At 49.7% G+C, this 11914-nt stretch overlaps 1 protein-coding gene, 1 non-coding gene and 1 pseudogene across 2 annotated transcripts in view; 1 reads left to right on the top strand and 2 right to left on the bottom strand.

Moving 5' to 3' along the window:
- Positions 1 to 11914, bottom strand: part of SV2B (synaptic vesicle glycoprotein 2B) — a 769788-nt gene that overhangs the window by 105248 nt on the left and 652626 nt on the right. The gene's annotated exons all lie outside the window — the stretch shown is intronic.
- Positions 7610 to 7715, bottom strand: LOC116826375 (U6 spliceosomal RNA). The gene has a single exon (XR_004374072.1). It is a non-coding gene; the product is annotated as a U6 spliceosomal RNA (small nuclear RNA).
- LOC116826353 (F-actin-capping protein subunit alpha-1 pseudogene) lies at positions 8137 to 11904 on the top strand (annotated as a pseudogene).

Raw genomic sequence — 11914 nt, 5'->3', positions numbered from 1 at the left:
GCGAGGTTGCGGGGCGGCTTGCCCCACTCCGGCCGGGGCTCCTGCCGGGAGAGCGGGGGAGGGGGGGAGCGGCGACGGGGCTTGCCCTGCTCTGGCCAGGGCTCCAGCCGGCAGAGCGGGAGGGGGGCGGTGGCGGCGGCAGGGCTTGCCCCACGCCTGCCGGGGCTCCGGCCGGGAGAGCGGGGTTGCAGGGTGGCTTGCCCCACTCCGGTAGGGGCTCCAGGCGGGGCGGCTTGTCCTGCTCCAGCTGGGAGAGCGGGGTGATGGGGCTTGCCCTGCTCTGGCCGGGGCTCCGGTGGGGAGAGCAGGGGGGCTCGCCCCGCTCCGGCCGGGGCTCCAGCAGGGACCGCAGGGCGGCTTTGCCTGGCTCTGGCCGAGGCTCCAGGCGGGTGAGCGGAGCGGGGCTGCGGGGCTTGCCGCGCTCCAGCCGGGGCTCCAGCTGGGAGAGCCGGGCTGTGGGGCAGCCGCGCTCCCGTGGCGCTTTGGTCAGGGGAGCGGGGCCATGGAAGACCCCGGAGCAGACTGCAGCCACGGTAAGAAAAAAAAAATTAAAAGGCGCTTAAGGCGCGGGGCCCGATTCCGGGGAATCGGCTGAATCGGCCTAAAGCCGGCCCTGTAGACGAGCCCTCCCCACTTTGATGAGGACCAGGAGTGGGGGAGAATTTGTCTTCAGCTGATACGTGACGTATTGGCTGCTGTGGAAGGTGGGATGCCAGTCTGGACATCCCAATAGTCTGGGACCACTCCTAAGCTCCTGGATTTGGTGCTTTTAATTTGAGCTGGATTGTGTGGCTTGGGCTGGTCTCGGTGGTTCACTGCAATGCTACAGCTGGGAATAAGCCCCAACTGCTCTCAGCGTTGGGTGTTTTGTGAATATCACCCTTTCGCCACCCTGGGAAAGGGCCAGCAGCTGCTTTCCAGCAATGACAGAGTGGTCATAACATAACATAGGCCAGGGAGCAGATCACAGGTCTGGTGGCTGGCCGGCCTGGGTTGAGTTTCTGGCTCGGCCACTAACTTGCTGTGTGACTTGGGGCCAGTCACTTTGGATGAAATGTCCAACTCGGGTGCCTGACTTCAGGCACTCGGTATTTTGATATTTAAATAAGTCGTTCTCAGAGATGCAGAGCACCTGTGGCTCCCACTGAAAATCAGGCTCTATATTTAGGCATCTATATATGGATTTAGGTGCTTTAGGAATGGAAATTTTGGCTAAAACCCCTCTGGGCCTCAGGGTCTGCCATCTGCAGAATGAGGGTAAAGATATTGATCCCCCTCTTGTAGAGTGCTCGGAGATCCAGGTGTGAGAAGCACTGTGCACGTTCTAAGGGGCGTGTGTATTTCCTAAGGTACCTATGGCATTTAGGAACCCAAGTCCCATGGACACTCAGTGGGACTTCCACTATTAATGCCTGAGATGCTTTTGAAAATCTCTAAAGAGACTTGTTTCAGGCCTCGTACCTCATTGCTATAGCAGCAGTGAGAGTGCTTTGCTGGGATGCCGGCCTGACTTTTCCCACCCCCACCACACCGACCAATGAATAAGCAGGACTTCTCCAGCCCAGGCTGCAAGATACCAATGGAACTTGGCCTCCCTCTGCTCTGGTGCTCTCCATACATAAGGCAGGGTGATTCTCTATTCCAGAATTAGCATGACTTCAAGGAGTGCATCCTGCCACTTGAGTGGCTGATTGAACTCATTTCTGGGCGGAGGTGAGTGGCGGATCCTGCTGGCTTCTCTTTGGGGAACATCCCAACAGACAGCCTTGTTCTGTTTCCTTTCCCTTCAAGGATCCAGCTGAGCCTGTCAGGTAGCTTTCAAATGCCAGCTCCTCCGGGACTTGTTAAAATACTTCATCAATGCCCCTCTTCTGCTGCAGAGCTGCCCTTTCACTCATCCAGTCTGTTGCTACCTGACTTAGATCGCTTCAGGAGAAAGGTTTCCATAGTGATCTCGGATTCAGCTCAGCCAAAAAAAATAAATAAACAAAAAAAATCCAGCTTCTGTATCTTAAGTGTTTCTTTTAAAGGACCCAATGTGCGGCCAGCCAAGGCCAGGGGTCACCCACATTCAGCAAGGCAGGTTTGTGTCCCCAAGACAGTTCGGTTGTCTGCCAATTCGTGCTGTTTCCTTGCTTCTCCTTACCCTTTCACTGTGCCCTTTATGCCCGGGGAAAATGGTCAGGTGTTAGTAGTAGTAAAAACATCTCTCTGCAAAATGTCAATCTGCCTTTCCAGAAGGATTTGTTTGCAGCGCTAATCTAAACTGTGCTGTCCAATGTCAGAAGCAGCTATATAATGAGGGTCTGTCAGAAGCCCTAATTGGATGAGTATTCAAAAATTTTTTTGTTTGTTATTGTTGTTTTATCCTTGGGACTCTGTTTTCATAGCGATTCTCATTAGCTTTGAAAATTTAATCTTCTTTTAAAGTACAAGCTTAGTGCCCCTCGCTCCTCAGGAGCTGCTCAGAGGCACAACAGCTACTGGTACCTTGCATGATAGCTCTTTGAATTCCCCCTGCAGTTAGAGACGATCCCCAGGCAGGATCTCAGCAGGAGCAATGAGTGCAATTTCTGTCCGTATCCAGGGCTCTCACTACCAAAGGGAAGTCTAAATATCTCAGGGAAAGCAAACCAAACCTCTCTGAAGAAGCAGGTTGCAGTCCTGACTCCACCAGCTGCAGAGCAGCAGCCAGACTCCCTCTCCAGTGGGGCATAAATGCACGTGACGCTGCCACGTCTTGTATTCATTTCATTGAGAGGGGATGGAAAGGGATTTCTGAGTACTCAAAGTAAAAGCTAAGGTTTGATCCCATTGTCAAGGGCAATAGGGTAAGTATGGGGGTGGAGAGAGATGGGGAATGGGCAGGAGGAAGGCGCCCTCTCATGAGACCCTGGAGGACAGACCGTGCCACGCACAGCAGGCATCAGATGCATATTTCTAAGACTCCCATTGGTAAAGTATTTGGCCACCACTAGGGAAAAGTGAAGATAAAATGGTCATTCCCAGATGGGCAGCAGCCATTACCTGCTGTGATATTTACTATGCCATTGTTGTAAGAGAGCCAGAGTCTGCAACAATCATCTTGATAATATAATAGTTGTTAATAAATGGCAAAGACTTGGCAACCTCACCATGCTGTACAACTCTCCTTGTCTCTTCTAAATGGGCAGGGATCCTTCCTCTGCTCTCTGAAACAGCCTCTCTGGGCTTCATTAGCTTCCCAACTTTGATCAAACCCTCTCTCTTCCCTAGTCTGGACTGTGACAATGTCTGACTCCCGTGTCTACACTCTGGGAAGTAGCTGTGGCTGAGAACAGATGCAGAAGAATAAGTGCAGAGGTGGCCACAGACAAACATGAAATGCTATTTCATTTCAGAAATCAGAGCTGAGCAATCTTTAAACCAACCCAACCCAAATCATATCCCCTGTTGTCCATCAGACATAGCCACTGCATTGCTGTCTGCCTTAGCCCCATCTCATTCCCAGATACTCCCTCCAGCACATAGCACAGCCTGCATTACATAGCTGGTATCCACGAACCTAGACGATAATTGATTATGAAGCCCCCAAGTCACTTGTCTCTGAGGGGCTGTACAGACAGGCTCCTGCACGCCATTCCACTGTGCACCAAATGCTTTGTAACAGAAAGACCTCTCAAAGAGTTTATGCCTCCATATGAAATAATGTCAAAACGTTCTTTATAAATGAGCCCTCTCTGATGTTCTTGCCTAAAAAAAATGGACAGCAGATGATTTTTTTTAAAACATTCAGGTTTTCCAAACCAGCTTTTTATTGCATTTTTTTAATTGCAATCTCAAGTGTGCCATAAAAAAAAAAACACCTCACAGATGGAATTGTTTCCATTACCTATTTCACAATAAAAACCCACCGATAAATGAACAGACACTCCCCCACCGATCAGCCTCCTTTGCCCCCTCCCTCACACAGACTAATAAAGGACTGACAGTGTTAATAAATCCGTTAGCCAAGAAATGGTTTCTGTTCTGACACCCATGTAACACCTTCTCTTCCCCGTCTCTATCCCTAATTGCATTTCATTTAACACACGTAATTACTGAAATGACTTCTTCCAAAAATAAACTGTAGGGTATTCAGAGCCGCCTCGTTTCTCAGCATTAGGGTTGTTTACAGCCAAGAAATCTGTGCCTTTCAGCTCTCTCTTGGCAAGCTCAGGTGCAGGCCAAAGCACTCGTGATTCTTCCCTACCAATACAGTCCTGGAAAAAGAGCTTGAAAAACCAGGAGCTGGAGCAGGTGCACCACAATGGTCACAAACCATGATGTTTGCTGTGTCATTAAGCATTTGTTGTGGTGCCTTAAGTCAGCAACCTCAACAATTCATCAGGTCTCAAGCCAGAAATAAAGGTGCTGGAGGAAATCAGGCCATGGTAATTTCCCCAAACTAAAGCGCTAACATGCATGACAATAAATTTGGTGGATTGAGGTTTACCAGATGACTATGAACATGTGTGGGGGCTGACACAACAGTTCTCACACCGACGGGTGGCCGAGATGGCCGCCCATGGACTTTAATCAGTTGTCCCATGCAATTCTACAAAGACCCCTTCAATGAAAATTTTCCAACCAGGGCTTCTAAAAATCAGGGCCCAAAGGCCCCCTCCCCCTATCTTTAAAATGCAATCTTCACAGACTGTGGGTGAAATCAAGGCGCCACTGAAATCAGTGAGAGCTTTATCCCTGAGTTCGATCTGGCCAGGATTTCACCGTGTGTGCAGGGGTGGCTCTAGGTATTTTGCTGCCCCAAGCACAGCAAGCAGGCTGCCTTCGGCGGCTTGCCTGCGGGAGGTCCCCGGTCCTGCAAATTCGGCAGCAGCCTGCAGGAGGTCTGCCGAAGCCGCGGGACCAGTGGACCCTCCACAGGCAGGCTGCCGAAGGCAGCCTGCCTGCCATCCTCACAGTGACCGGCAGAGCGCCCCCCCAATGGCTTGCTGCCCCAGGCAGGCGCTTGGCGTGCTGGTGCCTGGAGCCGCCCCTGCGTGCGCATGCGTGTCCCAGTATGGCTTGGCTTCTCAGTGCAAAATGCAGCACTGCATGCTTGGACATGTAGTATTTGTAGCCTCTGCATTAAAGGTAAGGGTGGCTGCAAACTGGTCCACTGCAAACTGGGCATAACTGTAAGGCTCCTGGCCCCAGGGCCCTTTGTTGAACAAAATTTGTCTGCCCCCGAGTTATGTGCATGTCCAGAAACAGAGGAGCTTCAAAACTGCCTTGCTCAATTCTCCTCTTGAATTTGCAATTGAAGCCTTCCAGACTGGTGCTTAACAGCCTCTGTAATGCTGATCACAGATGGAGCGTACATGCCATATTATTGAAGTTGAAGGGCACACCTTAGTTTCTGGGGAATAATAGAATGAAATAATTTGATAGCGTCCAGCTAGGTTTTTTTTAAAAATGTTCTGTTCCTTCAAGGGTGCTGTTGAACATATAACACCCAACCACCCCCATAACTAATTCATTATTATGCGCCAAGCGGGTGCCTCTAAAATCAAATGGGGGTAGAAATGATGAGTGTTTAGTGCCATTACTTTCAATAGTTTTATACAATATTTGAATCATTGGTATTCCTCCAAACCAAGAGGCGAAAGCCAAAGCTAGATGAATGTATTAGCATTAAAAGCCATTCATGGGGCCTGGCCAGGCCCGCCTAGCAGATGGAGGCCCTTATGTTTTGGCATCGCACCCATATGGAAGGCTAATATGCAGTCCAGGAATAGAATGGGTTATTTCTTCTCTTCCTAGCAATGTCCAATCCAAAGGCTCTTTCAAGTTAAGCAAGTGCATCTGGAACTTGTACAGCAGGGTGCTATAAGACTGAGGGTCCAGGCAAAATATTTTTCTTTTTTTTGTAGTTAAACTGGAAGCCTAAATTGCAACACTTCCTTGAAAGCAGCATGTCAGGTTTTGCTTGTGCCATTTAAAGGGCCATATAAACACACTCAAAGCCTGTCAGGGGTTCAAATCAACCAGAGGCCACACAGGAACATGGTGTGTTACTTCAGCCTCATTTCGAGTGGGATCTTCTCCAAACAACCCTGCAGCTGGATATATCCCACCATGACCAGCAAGCTTTAGTCACTGGAGTCTCTGAACTGGCACAGCAGGGGGTGTTGCACTTCTGTCCATTCCCTGTCTGCACCTAGCTCCAGGCTGGCTCCAGGGGTTTAGCCGCCCCAAGCAGCCCTCCCCCCCCACCAAAAAAGCCGTGATTGCGATCTGCAGCAATTCAGCGGGAGGTCCTTTGCTATGAGCAGGAGTGAGAGACCCTCCGCCGATTGCTGCCGAATAGCTGGACCTGCCGCCCCTCTCCTGGAGTGGCTGCCCCAAGCACCTGCTTGCTAAGCTGGTGCCTGGAGCCGGCCCTGCCTAGCTCTATCAGGCCTTCTTATTCATGACCACTTCAAATGATAGGGCCAGATCCTGAGCTGGTATAAATTCACTGGCGCTAGGTCTGATTGCACCAGCTGAGGATCTGGTCCACACCCTGTTCTTTTTTGGTGAATGCAGTGACAATTGTGTTTGTTACTGTACAGTTCCTGGAAGAGGTGACGGTTTCTGCAGCCAAGGGCTAACCAAGCTGTACAATATTTTAATTTCAGGGCATCAAACCCCTTATGACTGTATTCAGTAAGCCAAACCTCTGCTCCCATTGACACCAAGTAAGGATTGTTGCATGTGGCTCATTAACCAATATGCTGCACTGTACATTAGGTCCAGGAAACGTTACTCCAAAGATGTGTCTAATAGTGAAATTGCTCCCAGGTACCTGCCTTCATGAAACAAGGACCAAGAAACACAATGGTCTATCCAGCCCCCAGGAACCATGGTGGGTTTGTGGGCTTTGAGGCGGGGCGGCGGGCAGGGTTAGGGTTAGGACTAGGTAGCTCACACTCCCTGGGAGGTTCCATTCCTGGCAGGCTCGCTCCCAGGGAACACGCTCTGGATGATGTCGCTCTGTTTCCATCATAGAGCGCAGGTTGGTATCTCCCTGTTGCCATGGGAACCTGTTGTTTTGAAATCCTGCTTCCAGAGGTGCAGCAGCAGGAGCTGAGCAGGTAATGGCTCAGGCTGTACCCCCGATCTGCAGCGCCCTGCTGCCCCGTGCCAGGAGGGGGAGGGGGTGGCCTGCGGGTCAGGGTCACTGTAGCCCATCTGTGGAGCAGGGCACTGTTTAGGGATGGGAGGATTTCTTGCTGTATTGTCCTTTGTTCTGTATTGCTGGGGTTAGTGCTAGCTGGGAAGGTAGGGGCAGTTTGGGGGTCTGGAGGGCGCTGCTGCTGTTTCCTGGCTGGCTGTGTGCTAGGCCAGGAGCTCAATCAAAGCTCACCCTTATCTTCCACAGGGTGAGCTTTAGTATTGTCACCCTTGGGAAGGACCAAGGTGGAGATGATTCTCTCAACAGAAAAAAAATAGATAGATTATTAGGGTTGGAAGGGACCTCGGGAGATAATCTAGTCTCACCCCCTGCTCAAAGCAGGACCAATCCCTAAATCACCCCCTCAAGGGCTGAACTCACGATCCTGGGTTTAGCAGTCCAATGCTCAAACCACTGAGCTATCCCACCCCCAAAAATATGGAATCCTTCACAAATTTGCTTGTCATCCTTGTGCAGGGGCCATGCTAATCTTCTCTGTATTGTTCCAATTTTAGTATATGTGCTGCCGAAGCTGTGCGGCTGTGCAGTGGCCTATGGGAAGCTGAGTGACAGGAAGGCTGTTAGGGGAAGGTAGCCACTGAGACATTCCCAAGGTGATAAAACAAGGTTGAAAACCAACAAGATCTAATGTGAGAGGGGGACGGGGGGAATGAGGTTACTGGGGAATCCTGCATGTTTGGCCAGAGACAAGTGCAGATGATTTACCCTTGTGCTGAACCTTCTTTGACCCTACATGGTACAAGATACTGGTATTGTGTTCTTTGAGTAACAATGCTTTGGAGCGCTCCAGTTACTAGATGGGAAAACAAACCATGGAGAAAACCCTCACTCAAAGCTGTGGCAATGCTGGAGTGAGTTTCATGAATGGTTGGGGTGGCATGTACAGAACCTAGACCTCAGAAGCAAGATGTTCAACGTCAGCTGTAAGGATAAAGCTCACTTCTGTCAGTCACACATTTATCACCACCTAGAGAAGCTCATTGGGAATGAATGCAACCCGGCTGCTTGCCATCAGGACCTGCTGGGGACACAGTCACACAAACAGCTTTGTCACCTAACAGCAGATCAGGCAGCCAAGAATAGCCAGGAACCAAGTCCCACAGAAAATGGTTTCAAGCACTGGAGGCCACAAGATCACAGAGTATTATTGGAGCAAAATATGTGGTCACTTGGCCAAAGCCTATGAGGGTCAACAGGCAAGAAACAGGTTCAGCAACCAAATGGACCTAGAGGCTTGATATAGCTTCCAGTGAACTGCAGCCAATATCTGGTGGAGGAAGTGAGGCTGTGTCGGGAGCATAGGGCAAATGCTATAAGGAGCTGGTTTTGCCTTCCGTCCATGAACCCAGAGCTGTGTGCAGGCTTCCTGGGTACAGGGTCAAATCCTTGGAATGACTGTGAACCGTGGTGTCTTCATTGGTGGCCTGTATTATGTTGCTTCTGGCCTGAAACCTGCAATGTACAGACCCGGTAGTGGCTGCTTTGTAGAACTGCCTGGGACACATGATTAAAGCCTACGGGAGCTGCCAGGAAGCAGGATAAATACAGGTGACTGCAAATTCAGAGAATCCTCCACAGTCCTGTACTGGCTTCAAAGGGGAAGGTTTCCTCCAACGATCAGCACTTCCTTCAGGCTGCCGCATCTTATTTTAGTCATTGCCCAACGGCATAAAGTTTTACACTATCAAATATTAAGGGGGGGTACCAAGGAACAGTGCTCCAGTTCCCTGACACCTTAATAAAGCTAAAGCGTTTTTGTCCCTGATAAATTACGCTAGTTTTACACTCAGTCAGTGCTCCAGCTGCAGCCCATGTGAGAATCATCATGGAAAGGGGCTTTCCTGGGAGCAAGCTGCTGCAGACAGCACTAGTAGCCAGTTAAGCAGCTAAAGACTAATGACAGTCTTCACCTTTTATAGCCTTGGATTACAGTTATATTGGCATCTTATGGCTCAGCTGTTGGGTCAGGGACTGAAATAACTCTTAAAATGGGACTGATTTGACCAGGGGTTATTCTCAGGTGGAAAAGGAGCTTATTTTTGGAATCATTAAATGTCATGATTGACACTAGGGGAGAAAGTTCATTCTGGTCAGAGATCACATCAATTTTTTTGGTTAAAATTTGGGGGCTCCTGAAAAAGAAGAGCTGCTTCTGACCATAGCCTGCCTCCATTGTTGGGCACTGTTGCTGGTAGCGTAGGGGTGTGACGTGCTATAAGTTAGGAGAAGGCAGATGCAAGTGGGGTTATTTGGGCTCCCCCAGCAGAATAACCCCACTCAGTAGGTGGCCCTCAGGATACACCTGTAACAGTTGTAGAGATTTCCTAAGCCCGAATCTCAAGATGTGGTGAGATCCACAGTGAAAAACTGATTGGGGACAGCTGGATACATGCGACTCTCTAGTGACCCTACTGGAATTGTGGAAGCCCAACTCTGTTTGCTGTAAGTAAGAGATCTTCAGTGTGGATTGGAGATGGGAATTGGAGGCCATGTAGTGACCTGTACCTGAGGTAAGGGTGGCTGTAGCCTGCTCCATTATGTGCGGCAAATTGCCTATGTAGCCTGCAGCTGGGCAAAATTTGGATGCCCTTGGTGTATTGCCTGGAAAGCTAATAATTGTCATGTCCTTTTGCTTTTCCTTCAGGTGAGGTGGATCCAGTATCCTTGAGCCCCACGACCATGGACAGAATGACTAGGGAACATCCCCTGTCCAGACAAGAGAAGGTGAAGACTGTGAGCAGTCTCTTGAAGCAGGCCCCACCAGAAGAATTCTGTGAGGCCTTCAGCGATCTGCGCCTGCTGGTGGGTGATGACAGCTTGATGTGCCAGGAAGCTGCTTCCCTCTGTGCCCTGCACAACAAGCTCCACTTCACCCCAGTCAGGAGGAAGGAGTGTGAGGTGCTGCTGACCCGCCACAACGAGCTGGAGGAAAACCACTTCCTTGACTCCCAGAGACAGGTCTCTTTCAAATTTGACCACTTGAGGAAAGAGGCAAGTGAGTTTCAGGCTCACCCACAGGAAGATGAGAAAGGTGAGGCATGGAGAAGGGCCCTGTATGAGGGCCTGAAAGCATACGTCAGCAGCCACTATCCTGGGGGAATTTGCAGTGTCTTCATCAAGGATACAGCAATCCGGAAAATCCTCATCGCCTGCATTGCGGGTCGTCTGCACCGACCCTCAGCCTTCTGGAATGGCCTGTGGAAATCAGAGTGGACTTTCACCTTGACTCCCACTTCCACTTCCACCCAAGTGACCGGGACCATCATGGTGCATGCTCACTACTTTGAGGATGGCAACATACACTTGACAGTGTGCAAGGATGTGGCAGTGAGTCTGCCTGTCACCACGGAGACCCAGACCTCCCAGGACTTTGTGAAACTGCTGGAGGATGCGGACAACCAGTTCCAGGATGGGCTGATGGAAGAATACCAGAGGATGAGCAATACCCACTTGAAGGCTTTCCGAAGACAGCTGCCCATCACCCACAGCATGATAAACTGGGAGAAAATAGTGACAGCTAAGATAGTGGAGGCACCTGCTGCCCAATGAAAGGCCAGTTTGTATGGGATCTCTGAATAAAGTGTTCAGGGAAGGGAGAAAGTACTAAACATCCTATAAAATAAATAGAGAAAAGAAAAATTGAAAAAAAATAAGAGAAAACGAAGGCCAGAAGAATTCTATGGTGTCAAGAGCCAGAGCGCTCTCCTGGGGGGTTGGGAGATCCAAGTGGAAGTGTTCTGCTGACCACAGGATAAGTGCTCACACAGATCGATACGCAGTCACATTGTGTGTCAGCTTGTTGATAAAGTGGAGGGAGTTCTAAGAAGAGCAACCAAATTGATGAGTGGGCTTCAGAGAGAGAGTGTGATTTAATGATAGAGCACTGGACAGCACATGCCCTCTGTCTCCCCACCTCTCAGGCTCTTCAATACACAAGACCCTAGTTACATAGTACACCCGTTCTCCGGGACTAGTTTATTAGCATATCATAACTTAAACAGTCTCTCTTCCCAATCCCTCAGAAGGACATGGTTCTTCCTTTTTGTGGTCTGGCTGCTTTGCCCTTTCAAGCCATCTTTCTCTTCTCAGCCTACCAGACAAATACAGTTTCTCAGTCTCCCACTAGATAAACGCAATTCCTCCTTCCCAAAGTCTGGTCTTCAGTTGTCCACAGCCAAAGTTACAACCTCAGCTTCTCCAGCTTGTTCCCCGAATCACAGAATATCAAGTTGGAAGGGACCTCAGGAGATCATCTAGTCCAACCCCCTACTCAAAGCAGGACCAACACCAACTAAATCATCCCAGCCAGGGCTCTGTCAAGCCTGACCTTAAAAACCTCTAAGGAAGGAGATTCCACCATCTCCCTAGGTAACCCATTCCAGTGCTTCACCACCCTCCTAGTGAAATAGTTTTTCCTAATATCCAACCTAAACTTCCTCCACTGCAACTTGAGACCATTACTCGTTCTGTTACCACCATTACTCTGCTACCACTGAGAACAGTCTAGATCCTTCCTCCTTGGAATTCCCTTTCAGGTAGTTGAAATCAACTATCAAATCCCCCCTCATTCTTCTCTTCTGCAGACTAAACAATCCCAGTTCCCTCAGCCTCTCCTCATAAGTTATGTGCACCAGCCCCTTAATCATTTTTGTTGCCCTCTGCTGGACTCATTCCAATTTTTCCACATCCTTCTTGTAGTGTGGGGCCCAAAACTGG

Source organism: Chelonoidis abingdonii, chromosome 9, assembly GCF_003597395.2.
Source record: "Chelonoidis abingdonii isolate Lonesome George chromosome 9, CheloAbing_2.0, whole genome shotgun sequence".
In the NCBI taxonomy this organism is placed as follows: domain Eukaryota; kingdom Metazoa; phylum Chordata; order Testudines; family Testudinidae; genus Chelonoidis; species Chelonoidis abingdonii.
This window is presented reverse-complemented; position numbering and strand designations above follow the sequence as displayed.